This window comes from Pimephales promelas, chromosome 9 (assembly GCF_988280905.1).
Source record: "Pimephales promelas chromosome 9, fPimPro1.hap1.1, whole genome shotgun sequence".
NCBI classification, from domain to species: Eukaryota; Metazoa; Chordata; class Actinopteri; order Cypriniformes; family Leuciscidae; genus Pimephales; species Pimephales promelas.
Window position 1 is genome coordinate 6,119,436 of NC_142777.1, and position 6,147 is coordinate 6,125,582.

The following is a 6,147-nucleotide window of genomic DNA, read 5'->3' on the forward strand; positions in this document are numbered from 1 at the left end:
GACATTCAAAGATCAGCTAAATGATGAATATAAAACTGCTTCTACCAATAGTGATCAAGATCTTCAATCCTCAATACAAAACGGCACCCTGTGACATGTTACTTCAGAAAGAACAAAGAGATAATTAAACTAATGTGATATTGTTAAATTGTCTGAAAACAAGACAAAAAGTAATCAAAATGCCACCAAAGAAAATCAATGCAGTTAAGGAAGAGTTGGAGGAGATACGAAAATCTTTAAACTTCAAGTCAGATGAGTTGAGCACAGTTGCTAAACAACAAGCTATGCTAATTGATCTGATGGTGATGAAGCTTGTAAAAGAGAAGAATAAGAAAATTGAATGATTGGAGAGAAGGATCAGCCCGATCTCATGAAAGTTCGTGTCTATGGCACGAATGTCATTTCTCGTGGCATTTATACGCCAAAAACAGTTTTTGCGTGTATTTGGCACGCGATTTTCGCGTACATATGATACGCACTTTTTTGCGTATAATACGCACGAACTCCCCACCCCCCTCCCCTCTAAACCTAACCCAGGGTTTTTTAGTGCGTACCATATACACGAAAAAAACACTTTTGGCGTATAAATGCCACGAGAAATGACACTCGTGGTATAGATACGCATCTTCATGAGACTGTGTTGGAAGGATCGATGATCTGGAACAATATACAAAAATGGAGAATTTACTTCTAAATGGATTGGAAACGAATGCTAGTACTGTGGCCAGAGACAAATTTGGTGAAGATGCCCTGCCAGAGGAACTTCAAGCACTGGAAAAACAAGTCATAAAGTTCTTTGAAAGTAAGAATATGAATATTCAGAGTGTAACTCAAAACCGAGTTACTGAGGCAAGCTTAGAAGTTGAAGGGTACAGGGGTGTATCTGAATGAACATCTTACCATGAAGAATGCTGATATTTCTAGACGCGCACGCATTCTGAGGAAACAGAACAAGATACAAGTTACATGGACACGGAATAGCAAAGTGATGATACCTGAAGAATCCAAAGTACTCACAATAAGAGAACTCAAAGAATTGGACCAGTACGATCAGTGAGGACTACTGTATGTGGATGAATATCCATGATAAACAACAACTGTAGGTTGTGTTACAAGTGAGGACTATGTGGAGGAATATCATATGGACTCATGCATCACAAAATAAATGATTGGTTCCCATACAGAGATTGACTGTGGGGAATTTGTTACGGACTGTGTGCCTGACCGCTACAAATTCAATACTGCGAGTATGAAAATTTGAATTTTACATTTTTTTAATCTCACAGAGTATAAAATGTATGATATTAAAAATGATATTGACCTGGAAAACCATTCTTTAAATAATGTAAATAAGAATTGTTGTGAGTATTACACAGAAGAACAATTTAATAGAAATGTGGATATGGAAGGGGCATTATCAATAATATATTTTAATAGTATACTAAGTCTTTATAGAAACTGTACAAATTAAGGATTACCTGTGCCAGTTTAACAAATTTAATGTGATTGCTGTGTCAGAGACTTGGCTTGATAATGAGAAAGTTCAAGACGTAGAATTGGAAGGATACAATTTGTTTACGATTAACAGTTAAAGGGTTAGTTCAACCAAAAATGAAAATTAAGTCATTAATTACTCACCCCCATGCTGTACCAACCCCGTAAGACCTTCGTTCATCTTCGGAACACAAATGAAGAAATTTTTTTATTAAATCTGAGTGGTGGATCACTGCTACATAGGTTGCCTAAGGGAATGAAACTTGACGCCCCAGAAAGTCATTGAAGAAAATGTTTAAATATTCCATGTGCCTACAGTGGCTCATTTATAAGTTTATCAAGTGCCGTGACTACTTTTTGTGTGAAAACCCCCCCATACATAACGACTTTATTCGACTATTCCATTACTTCCTTGTGGGCCTTGAGACGAGAGTTGAAGAGATTTCCAGAACGCATGCGCGAGAACTGAGATGAGGACGTTCTTCTTCGACTACTTCTTGTTACCGGCTGCTCACCGCTTAGGAGTATTACCGCCACCTACCGTATAAGATGACGTTCTGATATAGCCGGAAGTGCAAAACTTTCTGTTTAAGGGACTTTCACACAGGACGCGGTATGCGCTGCGCTATGAAATCCATTCATTTCAATGGCTTGTGCTGCACGAAGACGTTTTGTTTCTGCGTCGACCAAAGCGCAAGCGCAGCGGTGCGCACCATTGACTTGCTCGCGTGCACGCCGCGGTCAAAGTTCAAAATAGTTTAACTTTTGCCGCTGCGCTCTCTGACAATTATCCCCTATGCGATTATCTTGCGGCCAATAGAAACGGGACATAGAAACAAACACGGATATCAAAATGGATGAACGGACTCCACTTTCGCGATTTTTTTGTTGAAAACTTTGCCGTACCTGTAAACAAAAGAATGATAGACGCTTACAAAAATACAAAGTGTTGTTGTTGATGACATAGAACTTTGTATATAAACTATGAACTATGTAAAGAGCCATCCGTTTTTCTCTTAGGGGGTCGATTGATGTGGCTATTGTAATCTATAGCAGCAAGCATAGTTCTATAGCTGCATACACAGGCAGTGTGAAACTGAACCTCTTGCTGGCATACATCAAAATGTGGTTATGAAAGGACTCGAGTTCAGCTGTGGACCTAAAAGCACATTAGGAAGAAATGTAATTGGTTCATGATGTCAGTAATAATTTTAAAATTTAGATATTTCTGAATCTGAAAGCAAACTTATTCAACAAAGGCAAACCCAATTTACCTGAAGTTCAGGAATTTGTGCACATTCTTGAGCCAGCGAGCATCAAGGACTAATTCAGTTAGTCGTGAGTGTGACTCTGATCCCTTTTTTAGCCACTCCTTGTCCCTGTCCGATGGCAATTGACCATGCTGGCAGGCAGCTAGAGCCCACTCGTGCTCTCCAGTTACATGGTGCAGTACACCTGACCATAGTTCCTATCAACAGATGTAAAATGGTTAAATAGATTATCCATATAAATTAAAACCAACATAAATTTATACTTTGTTCTTCACAGCCTATATGAATACTTACAAAGAACTCCTCATATGTCTCAGCTGATTTGCAACAGTGCCAGAAGTGATTGCAAATGTATTTTGTCCAGTTCAGGAGCTCTTTACACCCCCTTTGTTGTCCTGTCTGAAAAAAAAAAATAACATAACTTGGTGAAAACATGACAACAGTATTTCATGTACAGCTCCATTTCATGTTAGAAGTATTTAGAAGTTGAGCGCACTGATTGAATTTTTTTGGCCAACGACTTGGAGCCGTGCCACATATCCAAAGTGTGTCGGATTCCACTATCTTTGTATATTCCAGTGCCTGTATTGGTGAAAAGCATAGTAGAGATAACAAGTTTTGGTTAGTGTGTATCAAAACACAATCAAACATGTTTGTGTGTTTTTGTTTTGCTTGATATGAAAAAAATGGTGCTTTATCAAACTAAAAAAGGAAAAAAAGTGTAGAACTGTGTGACAACATGGACAGTGAAAACATATTTGACATTACAGAACCATTCAAAGAATTGGAAACATTATAGTAACATTGGATTCAATGGGATGTTTCAAATCTTTTTACTGATAATGTATGTTATAACACAGATTTTAATGAAATATAAAAATAAAATGGAAAACAAATATTATTTTTTAAAATATTACACCTACTGAATAGTGCTGATATTTGCATGTGGGCGTCTGTGCAAAACTCCACAACATCCAGTTCATTTCGAAGGGTTTCTACAGTTCGGATAAATCCCTCTTTCTCCATGGCCGCTGAATTTTTCATGGTCTGCCTCTTGTCAATGTTCACCATGTTGAGTATTTGCTTACTACTGTTGTCCATGGCTGTATATGTGCAGTATTGTGCACTAAACCCAGGACTGTCCATTCTTGCATCGCCTACATAGAGGAAAGAAGAAAAAAAAGAAATGAAGAGTTCAGATGCAAAAGCCTCTAAATGCCATTTAAAATTTTCTTCTTTAATGATGATTTTTATCAAACTTGTATATTTAAGTTCAGTAATTTCACTTAAATAACAATTAATAGGTAATAATCATTGCCATTTTAGTGAAATTACTAAACTTAAATATACAAGTTTGATAAAAATCATCATTAAAGAAGAAAATTTCAAATGGCATTTAGAGGCTTTTGCATCTGAACTCTTCAAATATACACTATATTTATAAAAATGGACAATCAGTCTATATTACATTTTTTAAATTTTGAGCACATGCCATTCAGCTGAAAGAGGATGACCGATGACATCAATCAGGGCAAATTTGAGATACTTTACGCTGCTAAGCTGGTAAGTGCCCAGTAAGATTATTTATAATTTTTTTAAAAAAAATTCACAAGTAATGTTTTTGTTATTGAAGATTTGGTGTGCATGCATGTGCCATTGTATAAATGCACTTTTTTTTTTTAAAGAAACTCACCCAAAACTACAACAGGTCCCTTTGACTTCACTTGGGCAATGGCTTCATTTCTCTTCTCTGTCCAAAACTCTTCAATGGTGTCTACACAGTAAGCGTCTTGGATGCAATAGAAGCTGCTCCTGTCCACCATCCCCAACTTCACGAAGTCAAATAACAGGGAGATCTTTCGGTAATTGTTTCCGGAAAGAAGGATGTTTATAGCAAGCATGTAGTCACCAGCCAGCATCCCAATATTTAAAGTGTGGCTGTGACACCCATTTCCACACAAGGTGCCCGTGAGGACAAACCTGCAAAAAAGAATTTGAGGATCAGATAAAGCATCCCAAATTTGTATAAGTCATGTTTCTATAACAAATATTTTTTGAGGATCGAAAAAAAAGTCAAACACACCCACACTATATTGTAAAATTGAAGAAAAATAAAATCAACAATATAATCATATTCACCCATTCCATTACAGCCGCTGTTCCTATGGACTTGATTTTGACTTGAAAGGGACCCAGTGCCTTACACTCTTGTTTTTTGTGACTGTCTTTATGTGGACATACACTGACAGACAGATGCATATTTTGCATGAGTTGTTGAAGACTATTGTGGTATACAATGCTCCCTGCATTATCAAGTAAATCATCTGCTGCAACGACTCTCAAAGAATTTTGTGGCATGTCTGTCTGTGCATGAGTCCTTGTTTGGTTCGTCATGCACATTTTCTTCCATGGAAACAACTTGTAATGAGTCCAGCAATATTTTGAACTTTAGAGCACTCCCAGTCCTGCCAGAACAACACCACTGGTTACAGATTTGGAATCTATCCAAAGTATGATATTACTAGTATTGCTAAGGTTTTGATTAATTGTTATTGCAGCACACAACGCATCTTGTTCAAATTCTCATCAGCTCGAACAGAAAACCACTAGGCATACTGAAATATATTCAAGCACTTCAAAAAATATATTTACTTTGACCCGTGATAGGCGATGCTAAACAGCTAACATTCCAATGCCGACCGGCAGCATGAGCAATTGTCAGACTGATAAAAAGCTATTTATGTAACATGTCACACCATATAAGAGTAAATGTATATAAATAAATGTTTACCTGCTCAACAGAAAGTCAGCCGTGTCAGCGTCGGTCTTAAGTCCCAGGTCTCGCTGAAGCTTCCTCCAACAATCAATGGTGGACCCTATGTTTATTGTACTCAAAGTTCGGCGTTCTTCACATTTTTTTTTAATCTCTGCTCTTTCCTCAAACGACTTTCTCTTTCGTCCTAACTTTCCTTTAGGGGCAAGCAGGGGACGCTTGCTGTTGTCTTTTTCGTTTTTATCCATTGCTGATATGCTACTTAGCTAGCTACCATATCCTGTCGGCTACTAACCCGCGCAATGTCGTGTCGCAGGAGGGGGGCGCAGTCGGGTGCGGTGGGGTGGAGACGCAAGCGCCAGGCGGAGTTTCAAGTGTAGATGGTGATTGGGTGAGAGCAGTTCACCAATGTAAGCTGTCCGGCCGGACGGCTTACATTGGTCAACTTTTCTGCGGCTGTACAGCAAATAGAGTGAATGGTGAACTGAGTGAACTATGTAACCACAACCAGCATCTAAACAAGGATATTAATAATGAACAATCTTTGAAATCGTACACATTAACTTTAAGTGTTTAATGTCTGCTGTTCCTCCCTTGTCCTCTGTATCT

At 38.0% G+C, this 6,147-nt stretch overlaps 1 pseudogene; it reads right to left on the bottom strand.

Annotated features, from left to right (window-relative positions):
• Positions 1–2,476: 2,476 nt before the first annotated feature.
• Positions 2,477–5,786, bottom strand: LOC148977475 (uncharacterized; annotated as a pseudogene).
• Between the last annotated feature and the right edge of the window lie 361 nt (positions 5,787–6,147).